The 13289-nt window shown below is 36.2% G+C and overlaps 1 long non-coding RNA gene across 1 annotated transcript; it reads right to left on the bottom strand.

The window, feature by feature from the left end:
• Positions 1-75: 75 nt before the first annotated feature.
• On the bottom strand, positions 76-3880 carry LOC134676855 (uncharacterized). Its single transcript, XR_010099960.1, has 2 exons — positions 3320-3880; positions 76-2281 (listed from the first exon to the last, which is right to left on the bottom strand). It is a non-coding gene; the product is annotated as an uncharacterized LOC134676855 (long non-coding RNA).
• Positions 3881-13289: the final 9409 nt, after the last annotated feature.

Genomic DNA, 13289 nt, shown 5'->3' with positions numbered 1-13289 from the left:
GATCTAGATTCTAGGTAATATAAACATATATCGATTTAATGCTCAGTAAAAGGGGTTTAGCACTCAAACCACTGCTTCCAGTAACATTTCTTTTATTACATCGATATACAGGATTAATTATAATATTACAAAAGATCAAATCGGACATAACCTCGGGGCAAAGACCTGCCGCCAAATCTGACAGTTCTCTATCTGAACCAAAAAGACCATAGATACAACAACCAAAAAGTATAAAGCCAGATGCATACTACGCGGTTTCACCAGTATAAGGCCACGTACAGGATACTCATTACTGTGATGCTTACAGCTTCGGCCATCCTTTTTATTTTAGTGAGTCCTCTCACTAAAAGTAATTAAACATTAATAACAACAATATAACGTAACATGCCATCCACCTTAATAATAACAAAAGATAAACACTCATAACAACAGTAATTAACCTTCAGACTATAACTCCCTAATTAATCAATCACAGGCATTTTGTATATATCAATCTTATTGAGAAATCAATCCTCACACTTCACATGGTTTAATACTGTAAATAGTTTTTTTGTAATAAATAACCAACACCTGGTAGCATTATCAGCCTTCTTTAAACAGCTTCTACCAAATTATAATCTATCATAATTATCATAATCAATCATAGTCATAGACAGTCTGCCATCATGGCCTGCGCTAATCAGTCTGCTAAACTATAAACAAACATAAACAACCATGGCCTGATCTAGACAGTCTGCTATCGAGGCCTGCGCTAGTCAGTCTGCCACATTATTAACAAGTATAAACAATCATGGCCTGATCTAGACAGTCTGCCATCAAGGCCTGCTCTAGTCAGTCTGCCACACTATTAACAAGCATTTATAAACAATCATGGCCTGATCTGGACAGTCTACCAAAATACATATAATCTAACATACAGTCATGGCCTGCTCTAGACAGTCTGCCCTCAAGGCCTGCTCTAGACAGTCTGCCAAAATACATCTACAAATAACATCCAAAGTATAAATCAACATCAACACCCACAGTCTGCCCTCAAGGCCTGCTCTGGACATCTTGCCAAAGTATAACCCAACATCAACAATCAGAGTCTGCCCTCAAGGCCTGTTCTATACATATTGTCAAAGTATAAACCAACATCAACAATCACAGTCTGCCCTCAAGGCCTGTTCTATACATCTTGTCAAAGTATAAACCAACATCAACAATCACAGTCTGCCCTCAAGGCCTGTTCTATACATCTTGTCAAAATACATAAATATAAACTAACAATCTTGGCCTGCTCTAGACAGTCTGCCATCAAGGCCTGCGCTAGACAGTCTGCCATCAAGGCCTGCACTAGACAGTCTGCCAAACTATAAACTAACATTAATAATCTTGGCCTGCTCTAGACAGTCTGCCATCAAGGCCTGCGCTAGACAGTCTGCCAAACCATAAACTAACATAAACAATCATGGCCTGCTCTAGACAGTCTGCCATCAAGGCCTGCACTAGACAGTCTGCCAAACTATAAACTAACATAAACAATCATGGCCTGCTCTAGACAGTCTGCCATCAAGGCCTGCGCTAGACAGTCTGCCAAACTATAAACTAACATAAACAAATATGGCCTGCTCTAGACAGTCTGCCATCAAGGCCTGCGCTAGACAGTCTGCCAAACTATAAACTAACATAAACAATCATGGCCTGCTCTAGACAGTCTGCCATCAAGGCCTGCGCTAGACAGTCTGCCAAACTATAAAAAACCATAAACAATCATGGCCTGCTCTAGTCAGTCTGCCATCAAGGCCTGCGCTAGACAGTCTGCCAAACTATAAACTAACATAAACAATCATGGCCTGCTCTAGACAGTCTGCCATCAAGGCCTGCACTAGACAGTCTGCCAAACTATAAATTAACATAAACAATCATAGTCTAGATTCATAATATTTATATAATAGTTTGCTAAAACCCTGTCCGTTATGATCTACAATAGTATGACACTAATCATCACTAATTGCTCACAACACAACCTATGTATGTTTAGTTATCTTCTTACTATGTCTTAATTTTACAACAATCTAATATTCATATTCTCTTTTTTTCTCTGCTCATTCAGCTCCACTGCTGAACATATGCCTCTTTCATGGATTCCCTGCCACCTTTTAATATCGTCTGGCCATCTGATTTCTTCCTTCTTTTTCATGATTTTGGCTTTCCTGTTGAGGATTGTGCACGTCTAATAGCTTAACCTTCTTTGCTTCAGCCAGATGCTGTGAGTCCATCACTTATCACCAACTTCATTCTTTCACGTACATTACCGGCGTTGAAACCATGAAAGAAAAGTGTCATCATTAATTATTAGCAGTAGCAAAGATCATTATCATTATCACAGTCATGATGAATAATAATGCTTAGAAATTGTAGTGTAAAATCATTTTGTCTCTTTTCCACTCATGAAATGTAATATTAATAATAATAGTACTTTAGCTTCCTATGTTTGTATCTTGAGGTTAAGCCTGGACTATCCCTATTGTCACATAAAGTCTACAGCCAATCAAAAAAAAATAAAAATAATTAGAGAACCTATGACTAATCTGTAACCGATGACATCTAAAATTGAGAAGTAATCAACTCAGTTCAATTCAGGCTAGAAAATGAATATATAATTAATTGGAGGATTTTTGAGATGGGACAGTAGCAATATAAGTACATTAGCAACAATAGTATGAAAAGACATGAAACTACCAGTCTCATTTCAAATTTAGAATTCATACTGTGTGCTGTGTGCGATTACATGCATTCACTATTGTTTCTATTTGCCTCTCTCTATATTTACAGATTGAGAATTTTCAATATAACAATAAAAGGCAATTAAATTTGTACCTACACATATAATATGGTATGCTACAATTAACTTTTTTTTGCTTTTTCCCATATATAAACTTTTATAAATAAATAATTTATTTGCTATCAATTTACTATCAAATCTAAAACTAATTTCTGTGTGTCTTTTATCCAAAATACACATCTACCTATTAAGATTCTTTTTCTCGGGATTAGAGACTATAGAGTACTTATATTTTACATTGACAACAGAACTATCATGGGCCACTCTCCTACAATTCTAGCCCGCTGTCAGTTTAAGTTCTCCCACTCATCTTACCTATTTCCCATCAATCCATCATAGCAAAAACCTCTGGGATACCAAATCATTCTCGTTTCTTTGTTATCTCTTAACATATACATATAGGTAAATATTATATCCACATGCATCAATAAAAAAAAAACTTTCAGTGGCATTAGTCCATCCAAAAATAACAATAGTAAACAATCAACTTACAAAATGTCATTAAACAACTCAGTGTTAATAACTATTAGCTTCACTGAGCATCTTGCATTGCACCTGAATACTGCACGATGACATCTTTACCACCTTGCCTTTCTTCATAACCATGTAACAGGCTCTTAATGATGTATCACCATGAAGCTGATGGTTGCGTATGTTTCATTTTCGTCGAGATCTACTCTCATTGTATTCCAACGTCTCTTCTCACAGTAGATGAAAGTAAATTACATCCAATCTTTATGTGGGCATTTGAATTCATAATCCCGCTTTCTGAGATATAAACATATATCGATTTAATGCTCAGTAAAAGGGGTTTAGCACTCAAACCACTGCTTCCAGTAACATTTCTTTTATTACATCGATATACAGGATTAATTATAATATTACAAAAGATCAAATCGGACATAACCTCGGGGCAAAGACCTGCCGCCAAATCTGACAGTTCTCTATCTGAACCAAAAAGACCATAGATACAACAACCAAAAAGTATAAAGCCAGATGCATACTACGCGGTTTCACCAGTATAAGGCCACGTACAGGATACTCATTACTGTGATGCTTACAGTAAGTATTCTGAATTTACAATTTGATATTGTTATGATACGACCTTAAGAGCACCACCAGACGTAGAGACCACGCAAAACTTGCAGTAAGAATGCATACATCTAAAGGGGCCCACTGATTAACAGTCCACCGGACGGTATCGGCCTGTCAGTTAGAACAAAATTTTGACAGTTTCGAACAATTGACAGGCCGATACCGTCCGGCGGACTGTTAATCAGTGGGCTCCTTAAGACTCGGATAATAGACGTAGCTCGGAAAGCAGCTAAGTTAAAATGGGACTGGGCAGCATTCTGCCGAATGCCGGACGACTTGTGGGCCAAGTTAACTACAGAGTGGGAGCCCCACGAGTCTAACCGGCGAGCTGGCAGACCTCGTCGGCGATGGTGGGATAACTTGGACTCCTTGAGAGGCTGGTCAGATATAGCACTAAACGAGAGGAAGAAGAGGGCTTAGCCAGATTACAAAAAAATCAAAAAATGTTTTGTACAAAAAATGTCTGCTGTCTGGTGGTAATAGGGTTGCCATATGTCCAGATTTGTCCGGACATGTTCGGACTTTTGACCCATTGTCCGGATTGCGGCAAGACTTGGCAAGTGTCCGGATTTTTAGGAATGACCTTATAAAAAAAAAATGTTTACGCGCGCCGCCGGGGCGTCGTTCAAGCTTCGCCAAATCTCTGTTACAAGAAATGTCCGGATTTTTAGAGTTATGTCAGGATTTTTATCTGGACATTTAATTATTCCATATGGCAACCCTAGGTGGTAATGACGTTTGTTGTTACAAAATCTACCACAAATTATATAGGTATCAAAGCAAACACTTTCGACCCAACCGAGCAAAAGTTATGCAATACCAGATCACTATCAGAGCATGACCTCTTGTCGAACAGAACATTATGTCGATAGTAACATTCAAAACATCAGTTATTAAGGCGGGTCCCTATCTCAACAATATCGAGTTCTAAATCTACAAGATCCTGCCCGCGACTTCGTCTGCGTGGCATAATAATGATAACTATAGTTCGTTTTTTAGCATTAGAAATAAGGTAAACAATCTTGATGTGTCTTTTAGTTGAAAAACACATTTTATAAATACGTTACGGCAAATATGCAACAATTATGAATCTAATACGATCATTTACATTCTTCTGCTTTCATAAGTAATAGTTTTTGATTTTTAAAAAGCGTTTTTCAATTAAAAGACATGTCAAGATCGCTTACCTTCTTGCAAGTTCTTTCTAATGCTAAAAAAATCGAACTATATGTAAAGTAACTTTTTGAGCAAATAATTTAAAATATCATGTCACGGCCAGATCTCAGAATTGATGATTTGAATTGTAGTATGTGGGATCAGCTAACTGGCAAGCCATGTAGTTGAGTCCATTGTTCTTTAGAATTAATGGTTTTTTGACGTGGCAATCATTAAAAAAATAGAATAATATTTTTGTATTTCATGAAAAGATCGGTTGGCCACTTCATGAAAAAGTCAAATAAGGTGGTGGTACTAAGTGCTCAGCATGCTAATGCCCAATAGATGACACCCTGCTGTCACCTCTATTGACAATGACTTAACTTTCAAGATGACATGTACTGGGACCGCGTCGAGCACTAAGTACCACCACCTTATCAATAGGAAACAATCAATAGGAATGTCGCTAGAGACCTCATATTATTGCCACTGTGACAAGGTACTTACAAAATGGGTCGCAAATTAAATTCTTTGACGGTATTATAGTGGCTGTACCTACTCCTCCTTAAGGGGCCCACAGATTAGCAGTTCGCCGGACGATATCAGCCTGTCAGTTGTTCGGAGCCTTTTGCGAACTGACAGGCTGACATCGCCCGGCGAACTGGTAATCTGTGGGCCCCTTAAGACAAACCAAATACAGAGGGCCCGATTCGGATTTTGAAATAGACATCTATTAGACATCACTAAGATACGATAACGACATGTTTAAGATCCAGGTTAGATCAGGCTGTCTGTCAGTTCGTCTGTCTGTCACCAGGCTGTATATCACGAACCGTTGAAATTTTCATTTCTGATGCCGCTATAACAACAAATACTTACCTACTGAAAAGTACGGAACCCTCGGTTGGCGATAAGCGATAATATAGACTATAGGCCCGATTCGGATTTTGAAATAGACATCTATTAGATATATTTTAGACATCACCAAGATACGATAACGATATGTTTAAGATCTAATCTGTCAAATATGACAGCGCGATTCTGGAGATACTCTTGAACGATTTCCACAGGATATGACTTAGAGGTCCAATTCACATCTAATAGATATCTTACTCTATCTAACGTAAAAGTGACATTGATTGCCCGAATGCGCTGCAAAAGAGAACTAGTTGATATCTAAACTATAACGTATCTAGAATGGATCTAGTACGTGTCGTCTCTTGTGAATATCTTGAAGTTCGAATACGGCAGTATAGATAGAAAGTGCCGTGATTACCGTAACAAGAGATGATTTTGTTTCTTTGGTAATTGGAAAGTGATTGTGAAGATCCGATGTGCACTGTTTGTATAACAATCTTTTTATTTTGTTTGAAAGCTGATGTAAATAATACCTTTAATAGTCCGTAGCAAGCTCGGCCGAATTTCTCCGTACCATACAAACGGACTTTCGTTCTCATATTGTTCGTTTTTTTAGCATTAGAAAAAAGGTAAACAATCTTGACGTGTCTTTTAATTGAAAAACACGTTTTAAAATAAGTCTCGGCAAATATGTAACAATTATGAATCTAATACGATCATTTATATTTTTCTGCTTTCATAAGTAAAAGCGTTTTTCAATTAAAAGGCATGTCAAGATCGCTTACCTTCTTTGTACTTCTTTCTAATGCTAAAAAAACGAACTATAAACGGAGTTACGTTTTTTTACCATTAGAAAAAAGGTAAACAATCTTGACGTGTCTTTTTATTGGAAAACATTTGAAAAATAATTCACGGCAAATATGTAACAATTATGAATCATATACGATTATTTACATCCTTTTGCTTTTATAATTAGTAGTTATTGAATTTTAAAAAGGGTTTTTCAATTAAAATACTCTTCAAAATAGAAAAGTGGGTTAGGTTAGGTTTGAACTGTGACCCCTCAGAGAAAAAAAACTGCTACCAGAAAAGTGGGTTAGGTTAGGTTAGAACTGTGACCCCTCAGAGAAAAAAAACTGCTACCAGAAAAGTGGATTAGGTTAGGTTTGAACTGTGACCCCTCAGAGAAAAAAAACTGCTACCAGAAAAGTGGGTTAGGTTAGGTTTGAACTGTGACCCCTCAGAGAAAAAAAACTGCTACCAGAAAAGTGGGTTAGGTTAGGTTTGAACTGCGACCCCTCAGAGAAAAAAAACTGCTACCAGAAAAGTGGGTTAGGTTAGGTTATGGAAAACACGTAATTACGTACTAATCACGGCCAACTCATATTGTTTATACAAAAAAAATTTAAGAGTGAATATAATTTCTCTTCTTACCCACACATAATTAGGAAAACATTTTATGGAGCAACTATCCATGCTATCGTCGTAATTGCATCTCTTATATTTATTGTGTGATATTCGTTTTGTATATTATATTATTTCAATGTTATACATTTTCCTACTTATCATAAACGATATTATATGTAAAGTACATTATACAATATAAAATTATAGAATTCATTGTTATACGTATCGCACGTTATACTAATTGCACGTTATGCCATTCAAAATTATACTAATTGAATTTATATATTCTGAGCAATATATTATAGGTTTGTATACGTTCTATTACTTACCCTTACTTTATAATGAATGAAACTTTGCACATACAATGAAATAAAGTACCTATATTTACACGCGTATTGGGGAAACGAGATAATCACAAGATCTAGAAACGATATAGAGATCAACTAGATTTACATTAGATATCGACTAGATGTGACTTGGATATCTAAGTCATAACTTGTCAAAATCGTTCAAGAGGACCTCCAGAATCGCGGAAACGTCAAATTTGACATATCTATCTTACAAATATCTTTAAATTATCCATATGGTAACTTGTTGAGGTCTAGTAGAGATCTAATACATTTTCAGGATCGAGCCGAAAGTCTTGTAATTAGTTTATATAGCTCCAGTTTAAAAACAAACGAAATAGAGCAAAAACAAGTTTCTACTTCCTTATTTTTTTTAAGTAGCATGTTTTCGTATATGAAATGTATTTCATTCGTAGTTATTATAATTTGTCTAACTCAAACCAATATAACCAACAATAGTCACAATCTAAATTACCGTATGACATTGCTAAAACCAATCACGACATTGTGACGCAATATTGCAACATTACCATTCGAGTCGATCGAACTGCGACGTCTATTGTCCGTAATGACTGTTGCAAGAGTTTCTAAAACAATATTATGTGTGGCCTTTACTGACATGATCATGTCGGTATTAGGCTTTAAGAGGTCAAGGGGACCTTTTCTTAATAGTGCCATGCCTTATGGGAAACGGTCGCAGAGATAGTTCAGAGCCGGAAACCGCTACCAACTTTTAGTATGTTGTTGGGCATGGCATTGGGTCTCCAAAACTGCCGGGAGACGGCGGCGCCGGCCATCTACTTCAGCGGAATGACGTCATCAAAATGACTCCCGCTTCGTTGCGAATATTGCATACTGCACCCAAACTATGCATAGCACATACACGTGTGGGGTATTAAATGAAAGCCAATTAAATAAACTATATTTTAATTATACAAAGTGTACCAAAATATGCAACAGTTTAAGAGAAATTTACAAATAAATAAAAATTACTTAAAAAAATATTCAAGTATTTGGGTTTTACAACCAAACCAAAAGTCGGACGATAAAGCAATGTATAATAACTATATAGCAGCAGGGGCGCTATTTTACTGCTGAAAGTTAATTTAATTTAATTTATTTAAATATGAAACAAACGGTCATACAAAAAATATTGTTACAGTTTCTTCTCTTAATCTAGACCTATAGTTTTCATTTTTATTAAACATATAATGTATTTATATAGAAGCACGAAAGTGAATAATATACACTCTGGGCCCGATTCGGATTTTGAAATAGACATCTATTAGATATCTTTTAGACATCACCAAGATACGATAACGATATGTTTAAGATCTAACCTGTCAAATTTGACATTCGCGCCATTCTGGAGATACTCTTAAACGATTTCCACAGGATATAACTTAGAGATCCAATTCACATCTAATAGATATCTTACTCTATCTAACGTAAAAGTGACATTGGTTGCCCGAATTGCGCTGCAAAAGAGAACTATTTGATATCTAAACTATAACGTATCTAGACTTATTACTTATATACCTACATAGGAAACACCCATGACTCGGGAACGAATATTTGTGTTCATCACATAAATAAATGCCCTTACCGGGATCAGAACCCAGGGCCACCGGCTTCACATGCAGGGTCACTAGTCACCCATTAGGCCAGACCGGTCGTCGTATATATGTATATATTAGACTTTTCCTTGGAAATAGGGGGTCGAAATAGCTGTTATAAATAATTTAGATTTGAGTTTCAATTTACTTGATTTTTTTTGTAATGTGACGAAAATATCGTTTAAATTTATTATTTAAATATATTTTATGAATAACAAAAAAAAATATTTTTTTAAATAAAAACCACCGCAGGTTTTTCATGTTATAAAAGATATCGTTTCATATTCCTTTTCCAAAGCTGATGAAAATTCATGTAAGGGGTCATCCATTAATTACGTCACACGAATTTCTAGGTTTTTTGACCCCTCCCCCCCCCTTGTCTAATTTGGTCACATTTGGCAAACCCCTCCCCCCTAGTGTGACGTCACATTTTTTCTACGAAATCGCCAAATCGAATTAAGTAAGTTCCTAAGTATTATTAATATTTTATCAAAATATTTTTGACGATATAAATATTAGTAATTTTATAACCCAAAACTGCTTAGGAAAGAAAATTAAAAGAATAAAAACGATTATCGTTTTAAAAACTTGTTATTTAAATGTACAGCGAATAAAATAATTTATAAAAAATTTCGGTTACTGATGAAGTTAAAGTGAAAACGATAATCGTTTTAAAAACTTGTTATTTAAATGTACAGCGAATAAAATAATTAAAAAAAAATTTCGGTTACTGATGAAGTTAAAGTGACGTCACAAAGTTTGTGTCTCCCCCCTCCCCCATGTCACAATATGTCACATTTTCTTGACCCCCTCCCTCCCCCTAAACGTGTGACGTAATTAATGGATGACCCCTAAGCGTTGTAAGGGGCCGGGGAATGTAAATTTCATTCGTACACTTATTCATTTCGCGTAGGACCCATCTGAGGCCGGATCAGGGGTCCGTAGTTAAATATATCACCAATCTTTACTTGGGGTATGGGAGGAAAGAGTTGATATAGTTGCTAGATGTATGCAGATATATAGCTTAGAGTGAGGCGCGCCGGAGCCACTTTTCCCCCCCTCCCCTGCCCACCTGCTGGGTGGAACCTCTTGGCAACCGGGCTTAATCGGCTCAGATCACCCCCAGAAACACCTGTTCCAAGCGGTTTGCTTTGTCTCCAAAATGCAAGGTCCCCTTAGAAAACGGGACCTTAGACCTTCTGCTAATATTAAAATTTTAGCAATGTATTTATTTACCTTTAGTTAGGGGAAAGCCAGGAAATTAGAAGGGTATATACGTAGATACAGTCGCCATCAGATATATCGGAGCGGCCAAGGTGTTTACAATATCTGAACACGCACTCTAACGCCCTGACAATAGAGGCGTGTTCAGATATTTGTGAGCGCCTTGACCGCTCAGATATATCTGATGGCGAGTGTACATAGGAAATGGCGCACCGCACGGAAATTGCGACTGAAAACATGACCATCGCAAGATTTAACTTTTTTCCTAACAATTGAGATAAAATTACTCTGAAAATGTACTTCTGTTAAAAATATACTTCTGTTAAATTCTGTTAAAAATATACTTCAGGTAAAAAATTTGCTCGTTAGATCCCACGGCTAGTTCTTCACGAGTTATGGATGTTTTCTATGTATATAAGTATTTATATATAAGGTGTATATTATATATATCGTCGTCTAGTACCCACAACACAAGCCTTATTGAGCTTACTGTGGGACTAGGTCGATATGTGTAAAAATTGTACTATAATAATTAATTATTTATTATTTAATTAAACTAAAATTATACCTACTGCTATGGTGTGCAGAGTAACGATATACATCATCATCATCTCGGCTTATATACGTCCCACTGCTGGGCACAGGCCTCCTCTCGAGCGCGAGAGGGCTTGGGCTATAGTCCCCACGCTAGCCCAATGCGGATTGGGGACTTCACATACACCTTTGAATTTCTTCGCAGATGTATGCAGGTTTCCTCACGATGTTTTCCTTCACCGAAAAGCGACTGGTAAATATCAAATGATATTTCGTACATAAGTTCCGAAAAACTCATTGGTACGAGCCAGGGTTTGAACCCGCGACCTCCGGATTGCAAGTTGAACGATATACAACTGAAAATAAATGAAACTTGGTAATTTTTTCGTGGTTATTTTGTATCGAGTCAATTAACCTTGTAAGTTTTTGGTTAGTCTTTTGGTTAGTCCTTGTAAGTCTGCCCTTGCAAATAATCTTGTTTTTGTACGATTTTTTTTCATAGCAAGTGCTCTTGATTAAAACTTATATAGATTTAAACCTTAAAACCACTACTATACAGCCGCTTTTTAAACGACATTGTTGCTATGGCACGCGCTCAAAACGGGAGCCCACAGCTCGCAAAAAAGAAACATTTTTTTTAATCATTTTGAACGCCAAACGGCACATCCATTTGCCATGTCACTGACGCCACGGGGGTAATTTATTTTTGTGAATAAATAATGCCAACCTAAAAGTGAAACTAAGTAACTAACATGTAGATTTTCATCAAAAAACGATCGACGTCAAATGCCGTCTTTGGCGTCTTCACGATTTTGCGTTGACGTCAATTGGTGTCTGTGGCGTTCAAAAGGTTAACAGATTAGGGTCTTAGACCTAAAAATCATTAGAGAAATAATTCATACTATAAATAGGTATAACAATTTTGACCCCTTTCTTGATAGGACCAATTTGTACTTCGTCAACTCGCACTTGGCCAAAAAGGAAAATTGCATTTCAAGAAACGGACCTTTAGAATTATTCATCTTAACCTTCGAGAAGTTTCGACAAATCGAACAATAAGTATTCCAAAATTGAATAACTTATTTATTTATTTGATTGAATTGCCTATACATGCCTGTATATGGGCGACAGGTGGTGCTCGCCTGGCGTCTTACTGACGAATAATTATTATTGTATAGATTTTATATGTATTTGGAATAAAAGTAATTAGCTTTTTGTACCATATATATGAATAAATTTGGTCTTCATGATACATTAGCTAAGTGAGATTGAAAAATATCTATTTAGATATACTACCTACATATCTCTGAGGTATTTTATTTATTAGTACCTAGCATACAACATTTAATTAGAAAAGTAGCCTTACCACGAGCTTGACACTGACCTTGCACTGACACATTCGCTAGCTAGTGCGAGCGAGATGTATAGAAAGTAAGTTACGCAGACGTTAGCGAATATGTCAGTGTCAAACTCGTGGGAGCAGTATAGGACGCAGTGAACATCGTCAAAAACATTTTTGACTTTAAAACAAGACATTAACATCTTACCCGCGAACCTATAACCCCCTCTTTACCCTCTACATTCTCTAAATAGTAAATTATTAACAGAAATGTGACATTAATAATGACATTGCCACACTTTGTCATTACAAATACGTTGCAGAGTTAGCCTGGTCCGCGTCATATGTTCAGAGAAATTGAACATTATGAATGACATGGCCACACAATAAATTGTTGCAAATGCAGAGTTAGCTTGGTCCAACTATATAGCCTATAGCCACTCTCTTGCTCAACATTCTAAATCGCAAATCGTTTAGTGCAGACAAAAACCGGAGCAATTAAAAGTAAGACAATGAGGCAACACTGTGATTTAAGAGGCAGTAAACTAAATCCACAGATCACATACTGCTAGATGCATCATTTAAATAAAATAACATAAATAAATTATCATTTATTTCGACCATCTGGGATCATACAAACACATAAAAAAATACATTGCATCAAATTAAATTAGTTCATTATTAAAATTATATAGCATTATAATAAATTAATAGATAAAATTAAGCAATTACATGTAAATCATCAGACAGGAAGTCAATAAAGTAAAATTTGGTAAAAAGCTGCGTTACCTAGTAAATCACATTTAGTAATTGTTTATCGAGCATTAGGTATTAGTAATGACAGATGTAAACTTTAATGTAATATAAGAGAGTAGAGACTGCACGAT

Source organism: Cydia fagiglandana, chromosome 25 (assembly GCF_963556715.1).
Source record: "Cydia fagiglandana chromosome 25, ilCydFagi1.1, whole genome shotgun sequence".
NCBI lineage: Eukaryota > Metazoa > Arthropoda > Insecta > Lepidoptera > Tortricidae > Cydia > Cydia fagiglandana.
This window is presented reverse-complemented; position numbering and strand designations above follow the sequence as displayed.